Source organism: Euphorbia lathyris, chromosome 3 (genome assembly GCF_963576675.1).
Source record: "Euphorbia lathyris chromosome 3, ddEupLath1.1, whole genome shotgun sequence".
Lineage (NCBI taxonomy): Eukaryota > Viridiplantae > Streptophyta > Magnoliopsida > Malpighiales > Euphorbiaceae > Euphorbia > Euphorbia lathyris.
Window position 1 is genome coordinate 24,146,301 of NC_088912.1, and position 18,829 is coordinate 24,165,129.

The following is an 18,829-nucleotide window of genomic DNA, read 5'->3' on the forward strand; positions in this document are numbered from 1 at the left end:
TTACCATCTCTAATAGGTAGGAGCAAAATTTAGATTTTTCAATATCTCAAAGATGCGGTCAGAAAACAGGTTATTGGTTGGAAAGCCAGATTCCTATCACGAGCAGGTAAGGAGATTCTAATCAAGTCTGTTCTTCAATCCTTGCCTTTTTACGCCATGATCTTGTTTCTGATTCCACACTTGCTATGTGCTGAGCTGGAAAGGATGATGAACTCCTTCTGGTGGGGTTTGGAGGGCCAGCAGTCTAAGGGTATCAGATGGCAATCCTGGGAACGCCTAAGTAGTCCGAAGAAATTTGGAGGAATGGGTTTTAGGAGATTACATGAATTTAATTTAGCACTCCTCGCTAAACAGGGGTGGCGGCTCCTGAACAACCCAAGCTCACTAGTGGCACGGGTGTACAAAGCCAGGTACTACCCTAACTCAGATTTCCTGGAGGCTCAGGTGGGCAACAACCCGAGCTTTATTTGGAGGAGCATCCTTGCTTTATGTAGTGTGATTAATGCTGGGCTGCGGCGCATGATCGGTAATGAGGCGGAAACTTTGATCTGGAATGTCCCTTGGTTACATGCTAATAATCCGTGCATCGAGAGTCCATGTCCACCGGAATTAAGGTTATCAACGGTCAGTCAGTTGAGGTGTGCAGAGTCGAATAACTAGGATGATGAAATCCTTCGTGATATGTTCAGTGATAGAGACAGGGAGCTAATACAGCAAATCCCGATTTTCTTGAGCCCAAGAGCTGATAGGTGGTACTGGTGTCATGAGAAAAATGGGGATTTTTCAGTTAAAACCGAGTATATTCAGGCTGTTGGGGTAGCACAAGCTACACGGAATGAGGTACCTGCACATTGGGCTTTTATTTGGCGACTTAAGACTCCCTCTAAAGTCAACGATCTCGTTTGGCGGGCTACGGCGGGCTACCTCCCCACGATGCTTCAACTGCAGTCCCGTTTTGTACCGGTCGACGCTGCCTGTCCGAGATGTAATTCAACACAAGAAACCCCATACCATGCGCTAATCGGCTGTATTAAAGCTAAGGAAGTCTGGCATTTTTTGCAGATTGGGGATATTAGTTCGCTGTGTACTGATCTTCCGGCCTACTGGAGCTTCGTTGCAGTGCAGGCGGACATAGGTAAGAGCGAACAAGCAGCGGTTCTCTGCTGGGCTATCTGGAATGCACGCAACGAGCTGGTCTGGCGGCAACACAATGAACCTGCTAGAGTGGTGTTTAGCAGGGCTACTACGTTTCTATCAAGATGGAAACAGGCGCAGACACAGGTTAGTGTTCCTCCCAATCTACAACCAGCTGCTCCCGCGGAGGTCCTGGCGGATACGGTAATCAGGATTAACGTGGACGCAGCGGTGTTCGAAGATCTGCTAATGGTTGGATTTGGGTTCCTTGCTAGGGATAAATACGATAAATTCATTGCGGGACAAAATGGTCGTGTTAACTGCCCACTGATTGCAGTTCTAGCAGAAGCCTTGGCATGTTGAGAGGCTCTTCATTGGATACATACTAGAAGATGAAATAATATAGTGCTCGAAATGGACTGTCAAGAGGTGGTGAAAGCGGTAACCAGACCGCCCCTCAATACTAGTTCGTACTTCAATCTCATCATAGCTGATTGTAAATATCCCTTCTTTTTACCCTTGAGTCTAGCTCAATTTACTTTGTTTCCCGTTCAGTGAACTCCATTGCACATGCTCTTGCGCGGGCAGTGAGTTCTTTGCCTGAGCCTAGGAGTTGGGAGTCTGTTCCCCCTCCTTTTATAGTTGATTTGCTTTCTACTCATTAATAAGATCTTCTATTTCTCTTCAAAAAAAAAAAGTGAAAAAGATGATGAGAGAGAAGAGTTTATATAGTGAAAGGGAGAAATATAATAGCCAGAGAGAAGGAAGTTAATCGGTTGAAGGGTGAGTTAAAGGTCAAAAAGGTGAATTAATGGTAATAATGGTCATGAATGTAATTTAGTATAAAGTTTAGTAGTTTTTATATTATGTTTTGAAGTTCGATTGTCATACCGTGAAAATAGATAAAAGTATTTCCATTTTTTCATCAGAAAGAACTTATCTTTTCGAGCCACATTTGATTTTCCTTGATATTTAACGCAATGCATGAAAGGATCCTTGGACAAAATGTTCTATTTTTCCATAGAAAAAAATTCGTTCAAGAAAGACTCGAGAAAATATTGATAGTAAATGAAAGGACTGATTACGGAGAAAAAAGAAGATGGCTTCATATTCTTCTATATAAGAATTATATAGAAATAAGAAAATCTTGGATTATTTTTCGGAAAAGAGAAATGGATTTATTTATAATAACAAGACAGCTCCAATTTCAATACAGATGAAAAAAGAGTCGGAGAAACTTAGAAAAGAAGGATCTTTCAACTAATAATTATTTTAGTCGTATGCGCTAAGCGATAAAAAACATCTGGATTTGCCCCTGCTTATAATATATATATGGATCCGTATTACACGTGTCAAAATATACATGAGAGGTTCTCTATTTGACATGGAGAACCAGATGCTTCTAATAATTTGCCATACTTTTTGAGTCTTATGTAAGCCTAACTAGCTTTTTAACCATCATAATCAATTGAAAAGTAAATTATGTTATCTTTGAATTCTAATACTAATATTATTATTTTTTATAGTCTTTTTTTTTTCTTTTTTGTGAATCTTATGTTGGTCCCGTGTAAGATAATAGGATTAGTTCCAGGGGGGGTTAGGAACTAATATAATTTTTTTTAATAATGCTGACTTAATTGAATGTTTGATTATTTAACTCTGTTTTAGGTCAGCACGACTGAGTGTGACGTGAGACAGCTGTAACCAGATACTGACTAAAGCTGTTTCAATTGTGAGTTGGGAAGTAGCACTTAAGTCAGTTTCCAACTCAGCACTCAGATTACTCAGCTTCAGTTTGTACAGATTATTTACTAGTAATATTAAGCAAGCATAACATACATATATATATATCAGGAGAAAGGGTTAGAAGTTACTCAGCAGACTTATCCTGGTTCGGCCTCTTCGCCTACGTCCAGTCCCCGGAATCCTTCCGAGCTTTTTCAATCATCTACTGAGCTCTTTAAAGGTAGAGCACAAACCTTTTACAATAGCAACTGAGTATGCAAGAGTACCGTCCTCTATACGTCTACTCAATCCTATCTACCACTGAATACTATAACTGAGTACTCAGCTTCTCTCTACCACTGAGTACTATAACTGAGTACTCAGCTTCTCTAACCTTTTACAAATGATACAAGAATTGTTCTCACTTAATGAAGAACACTTTAGATGAATACAATCACTCTAGACTTTTACACAATGATTGGAGTTTGGTGTAAGAGCTTGCCTTTTCTTTTCAGACAGCTTCTATTTTGGATTTTGACTTCGTGAAGATTTGCTTGTCTGTCTTTATCTCTTGTGTATTATCCAAGTGTAGAAGAGGCCTATTTATAGTGATGTCCGAGGCTCCAATGATTTGAATCCCGACATAGCCGTTGTGGGAAAACGGTCATCTTTCGTCACTACTTGGTCAGCTCTCAGAGCTGCAGGCCAATCCTGTCTTCTATTTTGGACAGGAGCCAGGTTTGTCTTCTTATGCCAGATTTGTCTTCTTACGCCAGGTTTGTCTTCTAGCCAAAAGTCAGATGGTCCATGCTCTTTCTCGAAAAAAATCTTCAGGACAGATTTCCGAGGCTTCTGATTTGTTTCAGAAATTTGTCAGACTTTGTCTTCCAAGTTGACGGTTCATTGACGCTGACCTGACGACTACTCAGCTTGAGTCAGCGGCTTCACCTTCAAGCTTTTCTGAAGAAGATATTTCTTTCGCAAGGCTGAGTTGCATTCTACTCAGCTTCTGCTGTGTGACTTGCTTTTGCTGACTTTGTCTTGTCTTTCTCTTATAGATTTTTAGTTCCTTTTCTTGTTACTTAACTTACTCAACATTGAACAAACTCATTAGTACAATTAAATCAAAGCACTTAAATTTAATTGTTTAATCATGGGATTAACTTAAATAATTTTGTCAAATCAAAATCATGTGGAAAGGTGTTTCAACAAACTCCCCTATTTTGATGTTGGCAAAAATATTTAATTAAGGAACTCAGTGTTGAGCTCTCCCGTGATAGTTGACCTTTTCTATTCTTCTGAAAATACTCCCCCGTAAGGGTTGGATCTACTGACTTAGTTCAACTTTAAACCTTCTAAGATCTAATCGAGAGGACCCAAGACTTGAATCCACTGACTTAGTTCAATTCTAAACCTTCTAAGACTTAATCAAAATGAATCTAAGGTCAGCTTCAAAAGTAGGTCAATGCTTGGAACATTTTGTTATTACTCAGTTTTGATACTTGGTTAAGTTTAGGTATCAGAGATGAGGTATGCTGAGTATTTTTACTTGTTTAATTTCTATGTTCACAAGTTTTTAGTTTATGTTTAATGAGTAGTTATATGAGAAATGTCAGCACATAAACACAACATATAAGCATCACATATATAAGGACAGTTTGTAGAATAGATGCTTGTTAGGCATGAAATTGACTAAGTTTAACAGATAATTTATAAGGGAATTCGGGTATTTTTTATATCATTTTGTAAGGAATAAGGGCTAATTAATGTCCTTGTGCAGATAAGCAAAGAAAAATGCTAAACTCGCTGGAAACAGCTTGTTTCGCTAATGCCAATGAGGAGTGGAGCCTTACTTGTGTCCAGCGGTTAAACTCCGGATTATCCAATGACGGACATCGACAGATCGTTGGTGGCAGTGAAAGGAAAGCGGCAGGAAAAGCAGGTGAAAGTGTGTGGCGATGGGATTGCCCAAAGAAGCATGATGATTTGAAGTCTCACCCCCTTGAGTGTTCAAGGGTTAATCTAAAAGTTAATCATTTTTTAGTTTATTTTAATTGTAGTAAGTAGTTGACTTTGTTTGTAAAAAGGGTACGAAAGTTGTACCAATTTTGGATAGTCTCGGTCTTTTCCCTTTAAATAGGAAAAGCAGAGAAGGTTTTAGAATCGGAATTTTTTTTAGTTTTAGTTTTTTTAACAAGTAGAATAGAAGGAGAAGAGAGCTCTCATGGAGTCTCAAGCTATAACAAGAATCTTCTTCTGCTCACTGCTCGATATGAGTGAGTAGACATTTTGAACGGGCATGGCATGGCCGGTCCGGTGATGTAAGTTTTACAACGTTTTTATGAATATTTAGTATTTTGCCAATGTTGTGATCAATGAGGATTTAACTTTCTTGCGTAAGCATGTATGTATGTGTTAGATGAATGTTAGGACACTGCTTTCATCTTCACCGATATCTCTATTGATCTCCCAACTTCGAAGCTGACAAGTTAGAAGGTTGTGTCGAGGGTTTTCTCATCTAGAAATGCAGTTTTGTTCTTAATGCTAGAAAGAACGTATCTTTAGGACGCTAAAGATGTTAGTAAATCTTAGGAGTTTGAGAACACACGACAGTTGACTCAAACTCACTTAAAAACTGATACTTTGGCTTCGTTGGCATTATCTTTTATTCATCGAATGTTGTAAGATGTAGCACACCGTGTTCGGTCATGTAAAGCCTGTTCTCTTCCCTTAATCTTTGAAAAGTAACCTTATTTCCTTGATTGAGTATTCTGTCTGAGTCATTAAACAACCAATATCAAACAAACAACCATAAAGGAAGGCACTTTTATAACACACACTGTTTAGCAACGATTTCCCATATTTATTTGTATCACAATCCCTGTGGAGACGATACTCACTTATCACTTTATTACTTGTATCTAGTGCACTTGCTAGAGTCTGTTTACAGGACAACAAGTTTTTGGCGCCGTTGCCGGGGATTGAGAGCAACAAATTTATAGCTGAAATTTCTGTAAAACAGGGTGTTTTTAATCTGTGTGTTAAGGCGTGCAGGAACAAAAAGGTCATTTTTCCGTTTATGCGTAGAGCTGCACCTCCTGTTTTTCCTATCGATCTCGAATTAGAGAGAACGTGTAGACGAAACAGAGCGGGAGCTCGAAGTGCTAGACAAAGAGAAAGGCAAAGAGAGAGAAGAATGGCTGGAAGGGAAGGACCAGAACAACAAGTTCCACCAAACCAAGAAGAAGAAGGAGAAAATAATAACCCTCCTGTTATGAGAATCAGAGACTACTCTAGGCCAACTACCGAGGGACACTCATCGTGTATCGTATTGCCCAACGAGGGAAACAACATGTTCGAAGTAAAAGGGTCCATGATACAAATGATCCAAGCCTCGGTGCAATTTAATGGGTTTCAATCTGAAGATCCTAATGGGCATCTTCAAGAATTCATTACCCTGTGCAACACATTCAGGTCGAACAGAGGTGTCTCTGATGATGTGATCAGATTAAAGCTGTTCCCTTTTTCACTAAGGGATAAAGCAAAAACATGGCTGCGGAATTTACAGCCTGGAACGATCACGAGTTGGGAAGAAATGGCACGAGCTTTTCTAATGAAGTATTTTCCGCCTCGACAAGCCATTAAGCTACGAAATGAAGTGTCACGCTTCGTACAGGACGAAGATGAGTCGTTGGCAGAAGCATGGGAAAGATACAAGGAGCTGCTCAGAAGGGTGCCAAATCATGGTATCCCCATGTGGATGCAAATGCAAAATTTTTACAATGGCGCGACCAAGGTTTACAAAATCCAGATCGAATCTATCGCGAATGGTAACCCGGAAGATCTAGAGCCACAAGCTTTATATGACCTAATAGAGAAAGTGGTCATCACGAGTTACAACTGGCATTCGTCACGAAGTGAAGGAAAAAGGATAGGAAACGAGGATGTCGTTTCAAAACTAACAAGCCAAGTAGAACAGCTTACCCGGCAGCTGGGAAAGATAAATGTCTCGTCCATTCACAATGAACCGCCATTTAGTGAACCACCATTCAATGAAAGTTGTGGTTTTTGCGGAGGAGCTCATTTCAATATCAACTGTCCTGGAGTTAAGCAAGGAAAAGGCACACCGGCTGAATGCGACTACACAGGGTACAATCAGAGGAATCAGCCCAACCGTTATTCTAACACTTACAACTCGGAAACGAGGAACCATCCAAATTTTGGATGGACAGGCCAACCGGACCAGCAAGGACAGTATCAAGATCAGCCGAGGTATCAACAACAGCAAGGAGGACATTACCAAAGACAACCTCAGCAGCATTATAAGCAACCTGTGCCACAAAAGGAAGAAGTCGAACCAGATATGAAAACAATGATGATGCAGTTCATGAACAGACGCAGGCATCGATCAAGAATCTGGAAACACAAGTCCACCAGATCACCGCGTCCACATCAAAAGGAAAAGGAATAATGCTGAGCAATACTGAGCCAAATCCTAAAGGCGACGTCATGGCAATCACCTTGAGGTCTGGTAAGGAAACTCAACCAGTTGTTTTATCTAACAAAGATGCTGAGCGTGCAGAAACATCCAAAGAGGCTGAAGGGGAACTGGAACAAGCTGTTCCTGGTAATGAAGAAACGAGGAAGGATAACCAAGCAAGTAAGCCAAATCAAGAGGAGGAAAGGGCTTGTAAACCACCACAGCCGTATGTCCCACCGGTGCCATATCCAACACGGCTGATCAACAAGAAGTTGGAGGAGCAGAATTCTAAAGTGTTGGACACTTTGAGGAAATTGCACATCAACATACCTTTTGTGGAAGCACTGGCACAGATGCCGACATACGCAAAATTCCTCAAAGATATCTTGTCGAACAAGAAGAAACTGGAGAACATTTCCATGATACAACTCAACAGAGACTGTTCGTCCATACTCCAAAACAAGCAGCAGCTTCCAAAGAAGCTAAAAGATCCAGGGAGTTTTTCGATTCCTTGTTCAATTGGGAAGCTGACTATTGAAAATGCACTTTGCGACCTAGGAGCTAGCATAAACCTAATGCCATATTCTGTATATGCACAACTCGGGTTAGGAGAACCACAACCCACTCGTATGTCTATTCAATTAGCTGATCGTTCTGTATGCTATCCTAGGGGAGTAGTAGAAGACGTGTTAGTCCAAGTAGGAAAATTCATTTTGCCCGTTGATTTCATTATAATGGACATTGATGAAGATTTGCATGTCCCTATTATCCTAGGAAGACCATTTGTAGCAACAGGAAAAGCATTGATAGATGTAGGAGAGGGAAAGTTATTCTTACGGATAAATGGTGAGGAAGTGATATTTAAAATGAATGAAGCAATGAGGCGTGCGAATAATAATGATGACACTTGCTGTTTCTTAGATGATTTTCAGAGTCTTACTACTTTGCAGGAACAGGACACATTAGAAACTTTATTGGGGAGAGAGGTGAACATATGCGAAGGAACAGGCTGTTCCATTGAAAGCAACTTTCTGACACCTCCATTAGATCCTGCTGTTCCAACTCATCAAGAACCACCAGAGGTACCCACTGTGCCTGTGTCTAAGCCAGAATTGAAGCCGTTGCCTGAACCTCTCGAGTATGCTTTCCTGGAACCACCCAGCGGAAGTCCTATCATCATATCATCAAAATTAACTCCTGACCAAAAGGCGCAACTAATGGCGGTCTTGCGAAGAAACAAGGCTGCAATAGCATGGAAAATTGATGACATAAAAGGAATTAGCCCGGCAGTCTGTGTTCATAGAATCTTGATGGAAAAGGACCACCGACCAACTATTCAGCCGCAACGTAGGCTAAATCCCCACATGAAGGAGGTTGTGAGAAAGGAGGTGATCAAACTTCTCGATGCTGGCATTATCTACCCAATATCTGATAGTGTGTGGACAAGCCCTGTCCATATTGTGCCAAAGAAAGGCGGAACAACCGTAGTCCTAAATGAAAAGTACGAGCTAGTACCCACAAGAACAATAACAGGGTGGAGAGTTTGCGTCGACTACAGAAAGCTTAATGAAGCCACAAGGAAGGACCATTTCCCCTTACCCTTCATTGACCAGATGTTAGAACGACTAGCGGGCTATGCATTCTATTGTTTCCTTGATGGGTATTCAGGATACAACCAAATCGCAATTCATTGCGATGACCAAGAGAAAACCACATTCACATGTCCATATGGGACTTATGCTTACAGAAGGATGCCTTTCGGACTGTGCAACGCTCCTGCCACTTTTCAGAGATGTATGATGTCAATTTTTCATGACATGGTGGAGCGGACTGTGGAAATTTTTATGGATGACTTCTCGGTCTATGGAAGTTCATTCGATAGCTGTCTAATCAACCTTGAAGCGGTGCTCGCGCGGTGCAAGGAGACTAATGTAGTCTTGAACTGGGAAAAGTGCCACTTCATGGTCAATGGAGGAATTGTCCTAGGGCATAAAATTTCTGAGAAAGGGATGGAAGTGGACAAGGCAAAAGTGGAAGTAATCGAGAAGCTGGCTGTGCCTGCGAACGTCAAAGATGTGAAAAGTTTTTTGGGGCATGCAGGGTTTTATCGCCGGTTTATAAAAGATTTTCAAAGATAGAACTCCCATTGTCAGCCCTACTCCATAAGGAAGCCGAGTTCTCTTTCAATGCAGACTGTTTGAAGGCCTTTGAGCTCTTAAAGACTAAGCTGATCAACTCACCTATACTAGCAGGACCAGATTGGGAGCAACCTTTTGAAATAATGTGCGACGCAAGCGACACTTGTGTAGGAGCTGTTCTTGGACAGAGGATTGAGAAGAGGTTTCGACCTATTTACTATGCCAGCAAAACATTGAACATGGCCCAGCAAAACTATACAACTACCGAGAAGGAACTTCTGGCGGTTGTGTATGCTTTCGACAAGTTCAGGCCCTACTTGGTTTTATCCAGGGTGATTGTTCACACAGATCACGCAGCGTTGCGATACTTGTTCGCGAAACAAGATGCTAAGCCAAGGTTGATCCGATGGTTGCTATTACTTCAGGAGTTCGATTTGGAAATTAAGGATAAAAAGGGAACGGAGAATGTTGCTGCAGATCATTTGTCAAGGATAGATCACAAAGGCAGGGTTGAACAAATAGAAATCGTGGAAAGGTTTCCTGACGAGCATCTGTATGCGGCACAGTCTGCGCCATGGTTCGCCGATATAGCTAATTACCTTGCAACTTCGCTCAAACCACACAACCTATCCACAAATCAAAAAAGGAAGTTTTTCTCCGAAATCAAATATTATTTTTGGGATGACCCTTACCTTTTCAGGTTGTGCGCGGACCAAATCATTCGAAGATGCATATCACAAGAAGAGGGACAGGATGTTCTCAGCCACTGTCATAACCACGAAGCAGGAGGACACCATAGTGCAAGCCGTACCGCGGCAAAGGTTCTCCAATCAGGTTTTTTCTGGCCCACTCTTTTTAAGGATGCTAATGCATTCGTTGGAACTTGCAATGAGTGCCAACGAACGGGAAACATTTCAGCTCGAAATGCTATGCCCCTAAACAACATAGTTGTGTGCGAAATTTTTGACATCTGGGGCATAGATTTTATGGGACCATTCCCAACTTCCCAAGGGAATAAATACATCCTAGTGGCTGTGGATTATGTGAGCAAATGGGTCGAAGCAATAGCAAGTCCCACCAATGACGCCCGTGTGGTAGTCAAATTTCTGAAAAGACTATTCGCCAGATTCGGGGTCCTGTGAGCGATCATCAGTGATCAAGGGACCCACTTCTGTAATGCGAAATTTGAAAAATTAATGGGAAAACTTAGAGTCTCACACAGGGTTGCCACACCATACCATCCACAAACCAGTGGACAGGTGGAGATCTCCAATAGAGAAATAAAAAGAATCTTAGAGAAAACCGTTGGCAACTCTCGAAAGGATTGGGCAAACAAGCTCGATGATGCTCTATGGGCATATCGTACCTCTTATAAAACACCGATTGGAATGTCTCCTTTTCGGTTGTTATACGGGAAATCTTGTCACTTGCCGGTGGAAATGGAACACCGCGCATTTTGGGCGTTAACATTTCTAAATTTTGAGACACAGGCTGTTGGTGAACAGAGAAGTTTACAGCTGAGCGAAATGGAGGAATTCAGGCTGTTCTCATACGAAAATGCGGTGAATTACAAAGCCAGGACCAAGCAATGGCACGACAAAAAGCTCATGAACAAGGTGTTCCATGAAGGACAAAACGTCCTTCTTTTCAATTCACGATTGAGGCTCTTTCCGGGAAAGCTCAAGTCAAGATGGTCAGGACCATTCATTGTGAACCGTGTATTTGCACATGGAGCTGTTGAAATTTTCAAATATGGGGGTGATCCTTTTAAGGTGAACGGACAAAGATTAAAACCATATTTAGAGAACAATCACACAAGGAAGATCGATACTGTTCATTTCCAGGATCCCCCAGGACAGTAAAAGCAAGAGAACAGGGTGTCCGCTACAAACACCAATTGTAGCACAAGTAACTTTGCATTTTATTGATTTTTATCTTTACTTTTTATTTTTATTTTTTTGTTTCTCTTGTGTAAAGTGTGTTTGAAGTTGACTTCATCTTGAGTAATTTCTGCCTAGGCACAATTATAAAACCTAAAAATCCTTCCAAGGGTGAGGTAGTACAATTGTACCTGTGTTCTAGGGAAAGGGAAAATCGTAGAAATTTGGGCGGTAGGAATTTGTTATTAAAGCTAGGAAAAGTGGAACGTCCACTCCTATGCCAAATAGGCAATCATACCGCCTGTTTTTCTCCTCGATAAGATTGAACGGTTGGGGGGATATAAATGCTAAAATAAAATCTTGACCGTTCATCTACCCTCATTCTGATTCGAAAATACGCGCCTTTCTGCCGATTTGTCCAGGTGGCCGACTTTGATTCGGCCTCAAACTGAAAGATTGGCGAGAAGACGCCTCGTTTCCCCTACTTAAAGATGCTTTATCTCAGTTCAGTCCGTCTATCACCATATTTCTTTCTTTTCTTTGAGATTTCTTTTCACAAAGGCAGTTCATGATCTGTGCCCTATACCACTGGAAAACCCTACTTAAACTTGAAAGCGAAATGAGAACCCGAGGCTCGGGCAAAAACGTGAAAATTGAGGGTTCTTCCAAGAAAGAAAAAGCAAAGGCAAAAATGGCGGAACCGTGCACTGTGGCGTTTGTCCCAGATGAGAAGCTGGTCAAGAAACTATCCCAGTTCAAAGACGCCTCTGTCCAGGCGTACTATGATGAGCTAGCGAAACTTCAGTTCGGACCCATCCGAACAGTTTGCTGGGAATCCCTAAAAAGGCTAAAGCTCGAGGATCGTGTACGCACCCTCATGAAGTCTGGTCATTTTGAATGTTTCTTTGAAATGACGGAACCGGCCTATCGGGAACTAACCCTCGAGTTCTTGGCAACCTTTAAGCACAACGCTGAGATAACCGAACCTGACGAAGAGGGAAAATTTAGCTTCAGGCTCATGGGTCACTCCCAAAGGCCTTCGCTTAACTTGTTCAACCAGATGCTTGGTGCTGCCGACGATGGCGATCTAGAATCCGAGAGCTATAAAGAGGCATTCACCATAACGCCTGATGTTTTCGACCCTGTGGCCTTCTGGGAATCACTTTCAAGACAGAAACATTATGACGGCAGTTCGACCAAGGCGTCCAATATCGATGATTACGCTGTTCGGTATTTGCACAAGTTGATCTCTGGTACAATCTTCGCCCGGGAAAACCAAGCCACCATGCCACATGCAGATCTCACCGCGTTATGGAGTATGGCAGTTGGACCGAGAATGAATTTGGGATTCTGGTTTGGAGAGTACATCAGCGCTTTTTCCAAGAAAAACTCATCAGTCATCTGTTGTGGAAGCATTGTCACCAGAATTGCGGAGTCAATCGGGGTTTTTAAACTGAAGACCACTCTCGTCTCACGATTGTGAATCACCCTGACGCAATTGATCTCAAGAGCCTCCAAAAGATATTATTCGGAAAAATTGTGAACGGGAAGTGGGTCTGGATGTCTGATTTTGTTACATCTCGGCAGACTGAGAGCCGGAAAAGGAAAAGCGAGCCTACCATATCAGTGTCGTCAGATTCCGAGCAAGTCGAGAAGCCGAAAGACTTGGACTTTTATAAGAAATGTGCAAAGATGACCTGCGAGGATGTGATGGATCGATTCAATGCCCTGTTTGCCCAGAATCTGGCAAACCGCGAAATGATATTCGCCATGGAGAAAAAGTACGCATCGCAACAGGGCGAGATTGATATGCTTAAGAGCCTTTGCATTGAGGAGCATGCCAAAGAAAGTCCCTCTGGTTTCTCTATGAAAAGTCCGGTAAGACAAGTGCCCGAAACACCTGCCAGTGCCAATGTTAAGGCTAACGCTCCCGCCTCCTCGAAGGAGGAGGGTATTCCTGCCCCTGTGGATAGAGAGGTTAACTCCTCTCTTTCCTATCACGCCTGATCTGACCAAATATTCGTTGTCCTAGCATCTGGTAACCTCTAACACCCTTACTCTATCATGTTTTGGTACGCCTATCTTGTACAATCTGCTGCCGTGATTATTAACATTGAGGACAATGTTTTGTTTTCTTTTGGGGGTGGGGATTGTGTTGTGTGCATCACAATTTATGCGGAAATAACATGATAAATGCTGTAAATCGGTTGGTTTAATTAAGTGATTTGATGTAGAACAAATATCCCTTGAGAATCCTTGTGCATATCCTTGGTAATTATTGTCTGCTTCCATTGTTTTCTTTCCGCTTATGTTTGTTCCATCTAGAGAATTGCTTGGTGTTATATAGGAATCATAGAGCAGACTGTGCATGCTATTTGGTGTTAGGTTGTGTTATTTGCTTGTTTGTACTTCGTGTTCTCTAATTCAGGAAGTTCCAAAAATTTTGAAATCTTTAATTCCTCTGTCAAAATTAGTAATCATGGCCTTACTGCAATTTCCCCGAAAATAGTGAGAATTTGAGCTTTATAATGCATCCATGGTATGCAGTGTTTTTTTGAGTGGGCCAGCACTCACTATCTTTAGGGAGAATTTGCCTTGGTGCCCTGATGAAACGGTGATTGGTTCTGAATTTCATAGGAGGAAAAAGGCATTTAGTTATTCCCTCCGCTACACAAAAGGCACCTGTGCTATGCACCCCAATTATTAGGATAACCAAGTCGAGCCATAACCTGCTCTTTCTGAATAACCACAAATAATAGCCCTCTCCCTTCACTTAACTCTAAAATACCTTGAGTTCTGTCTTATGCCTCGAATTGCCAATTGTTTAAAATAAAAATCATGTGCTTAAGTATGCGAATATAAGCAATTGAGCAAACATCACTTAAGGAAAAGATTGAATGAACTAGGGAATATAATGTGGGGAGGAAGGAACCTTTATTAATAGTCAGAAGAGTACTGGGTTATGAGGGAACAGTTTGTGTAGATAAAGTATGTGTAAACAACAATCATTATAGGCTGCGAATGTTAAATAAAGTGCAAAAAGACAGAATTCATACACTGAAATAGCTTTTCACTGTCAAACCAGAGCCCAAGCCTAATATTACAACCTTTATAAAATTCTTTGGACTATGTCAGGAGGAACTTTGACCCATAGACTCGGGACCAATAGGCAAACTCGCACCCTAAGGGTGTGGTGTCTAAGCTGAGGAGTGAAATCGCATTTGTTTTCCTATGGCAAAAAGATGCCATGCGAGAGTGAGTGAATTATCCCATTCCTTACTGAGGCATGTCTGGCTATTGGTAACTCTTTGTGAAAGAGGAAGTCTAAATTTTAAGATTTGAGGAATTTCTTTAGCAAAAAGGACACGACTTTTAAAACAAGCTTTTACTCTTCGATGAAACCTTAGCATGCATCTGTTCATCTCCTAATAGTGCCAAGCATTCTATGTTTCTTTACTCGTCGTTCTCATTCATTAAACTAATTTCATTCCTAACCCTTTTTCTGATCTCTTCTTACAATTTGTTGCTTGAGGACAAGCAAAGGTTCAATTTGGGGGTATTTGTTAGGCATGAAATTGACTAAGTTTAACAGATAATTTATAAGGGAATTCGGGTATTTTTTATATCATTTTGTAAGGAATAAGGGCTAATTAATGTCCTTGTGCAGATAAGCAAAGAAAAATGCTAAACTCGCTGGAAACAGCTTGTTTCGCTAATGCCAATGGGGAGTGGAGCCTTACTTGTGTCCAGCGGTTAAACGCCGGATTATCCAATGACGGATAGTGACAGATCGTTGGTGGCAGTGAAAGGAAAGCGGCAGGAAAAGCAGGTGAAAGTGTGTGGCGATGGGATTGCCCAAAGAAGCATGATGATTTGAAGTCTCACCCCCTTGAGTGTTCAAGGGTTAATCTAAAAGTTAATCATTTTTTAGTTTATTTTAATTGTAGTAAGTAGTTGACTTTGTTTGTAAAAAGGGTACGAAAGTTGTACCAATTTTGGATAGTCTCGGTCTTTTCCCTTTAAATAGGAAAAGCAGAGAAGGTTTTAGAATCGGAATTTTTTTTAGTTTTAGTTTTTTTAACAAGTAGAATAGAAGGAGAAGAGAGCTCTCATGGAGTCTCAAGCTGTAACAAGAATCTTCTTCTGCTCACTGCTCGATATGATTGAGTAGACATTTTGAACGGGCATGGCATGGCCGGCTCGGTGATGTAAGTTTTACAACGTTTTTATGAATATTTAGTATTTTGCCAATGTTGTGATCAATGAGGATTTAACTTTCTTGCGTAAGCATGTATGTATGTGTTAGATGAATGTTAGGTCACTGCTTTCATCTTCACCGATATCTCTATTGATCTCCCAACTTCGAAGCTGACAAGTTAGAAGGTTGTGTCGAGGGTTTTCTCATCTAGAAATGCAGTTTTGTTCTTAATGCTAGAAAGAACGTATCTTTAGGACGCTAAAGATGTTAGTAAATCTTAGGAGTTTGAGAACACACGACAGTTGACTCAAACTCACTTAAAAACTGATACTTTGGCTTCGTTGGCATTATCTTTTATTCATCGAATGTTGTAAGATGTAGCACACCGTGTTCGGTCATGTAAAGCCTGTTCTCTTCCCTTAATCTTTGAAAAGTAACCTTATTTCCTTGATTGAGTATTCTGCCTGAGTCATTAAACAACCAATATCAAACAAACAACCATAAAGGAAGGCACTTTTATAACACACACTGTTTAGCAATGATTTCCCATATTTATTTGTATCACAATCCCTGTGGAGACGATACTCACTTATCACTTTATTACTTGTATCTAGTGCACTTGCTAGAGTCTGTTTACAGGACAACAATGCTTGTATATAGATAGCTAGCTTAAAAAAAACATGCCAGATACAAAATACAAGTTTCAAGCTAAGTCTAGTTCTAGTTCTACTTCTTGATATTGGCTTGAACTTGGTTAGCTTTGGGTTTGCCTTGGCTTGGCTTGATAGTTCCTTGTTGCTGAGTTTGTTTGACCGAATTAGTAGAAGCTGAACCAGGAGGCTTCTGCTGAGTTGGATTTTGAGTTCCTTGAGCTGGCTGCTTATCTTTCTTCCCTGTTTTGCCAGCATCACCAGGCTGAGGGGCAGAAGCATAGAACTGACCCTTTTGAACAGCACGAGTCAAAACAGTTGAATATTGTTGCATGTTACTCGTACTCTCTTTGAGACCATTGAAGACCTGGATTCCAGCTGCCATACTGGATGCGGGGATCTTAATATGAGCACTGAGAATACTGAGTAGAAACTCAAGTGACTTCCTAATCCAAGTAATGGAGTCGGTCATCCGAGCATATGACTGATAATACATCTTGAGCATGGAAGCATCGTAGATATGACGCTGAGTGTTGATATGGCGAACGTGCTCAAGAGTTGATCGTGTGCAGTGCAAAATGTCGTTGGTCTTAACCTGGTTAGTTTCCATTTCTTCTCGGCTGAGGTTGAGTAGACGCACAGCCTCAACGATTTGTTCAATGGAGCATTGAGAAGTGGAGGAGATGAGTTCTCGAGCTTGAGTAAGCTCAGTGGTCAGCTGGTTGAAATGATGAGTTCACAGCAGTTAGAGCATTGATTTTTCCCTCAAGTGAGTCCATATGGTGAACCATCAAAAGCTGAAGATCTGCCAGCTTGACCAAGTATTCCTGCTTGGGCTGCTGAGAGACTAAGGAAGTCATAACATTCATCAGCTCCTTGAGACCTTTGAGTTCGGTCAAAAGTTGCGTAATGGATGAGAGTTGAGTAGACTCAGCAGGAGCGGACCCAGCAGCATCGGCTTGAGACTGATGGATCTCTTGGAGTAGCGCATGAGTTGAGTGGATGATTCTTCTTCCTGACTCAGAAGCATCCAGAAAAGTGTAGGGATCATCAATGTTATTCTCAGGGGCTGTTTTCTGGTTAGCAGCAGTTGTTGGAGAAGTTGGGCGCTGTCCAGAAGTAGAAGTGCCAGCTTGGTCAGGAGCGGCATTCTCATTGTTCAGGCCAGCAGCAGGAACTGACTGGCTTACTAACTCCTCAGTAGAATATGGATGTGTTTACTTAGCAGTAGTATTTACCTGCTCAGTGTCAACTTGAGGCTGAATTGGGATAGTTGGTGGAGTCAGTTCAGAGTTGACTTGAGCAGGAGGATTTTCCTTTCCTAACTCGTTGTGTTGAGCAGCAGGAACTTCGAGCACTTGCTCAGTGGAAGATGGAGCAGCGATGTCGATAGAGACTTGACCCTTGGGATTTTCTAGGTCGGCTTGTTCCTAGGTCTGAGGAACAGAGGCTTGATTTTCCTTATCCTGACTAGGAGTGGGTTCTTTGATATTGGTGAAGAAGTTGAATTGGAGCCCAGCCAGGTCGGTAATTGGGTCCCTCCGTGGAGATTCATCCAATAGGTCTATAACGTTGGGCTTTTGTGCCTTCTGCTTGAACCGCTTGTCTTTGCTTCCTTTTTTATTTTTGGTTTGAGGAGAAGGGACAACAGGGATAGGTGCTGGGGACTCAGGAGAAGAGTTGAGTCCGAAGTCAGCATAAAGGTTCTCAACAACCTTGTCCTTCACTGGAGACTCAGCTCCTTGCTCAGTAGCAGCTGTGTTACTAGGTTCAACAGATTTAGACTTGTTTTCTTCACGCTGTTCCTTAGTAAGGGTTTGTTCTTCCTCCTAACCACAAGGAGTCTTTTCTAGGTCGATCTCTTGAGCTCGCAGGAAGTGGGAATCCTCGGAAACGATGAAGTCTAGTGGAGGTGCGTCCAGCGGTGTCATTCCAGAGGTTTTCTTCCTCTTTAGGGGTTGCTCAGGGGGTCTCCTCACTTTCTTCTTCAGGGTCAGCTCTCTTCTTCTTTCTTTCAGCTGACTCTGGTTTCTTTTGAGCTGACTCAGCAAGTGTAGCTTTCTTCTCACCAACCACCACCCTGATCTTCTTTACAGCCTTATTAATGTCTTTGGCTTGTGGTATTGAGGATGGGCCAGCTTTCCTTTTCTTGTCCTTTCTGGCTTGTTTAGCAGGTGCTTCTTCAACCATGGTTGTCTTTCCTTCCTGAGGTAACTCAGTAGGTGCTTCTTCAACCATAATCTCCTTTCCTTTCTTAGACTTGAAAGGAAGGTTGTGAGTTAAGTCGAACAGAATTGCTGAGGTGATCTCAGTGCCTACTACATCTATCTCCCCTTTTAAGCTGACCTTGTGATCCTGAAGAATTCTGGTGATGAGAGAACCCATCCCGAGGATCCCGGTGCTGCGTTGGAAAGCCCCAATAAGAAAGACAGGCATGTTGAGTAGTTTGTAGTTGAGCATATGCCAGATGAAGCATTGCTCAAAGTTTGAGGCTGAGGAGGAGGCATTGACCTTGGGAAAGAGGTAGTTGGTCAGGATGTAGTGTGCTTGTCTTTGAGGCTGACCCAAACTTGTGCAGGAGACTTCACCAACGTGGTTCTTGGGTTTATAGAATTCGAGCTTTT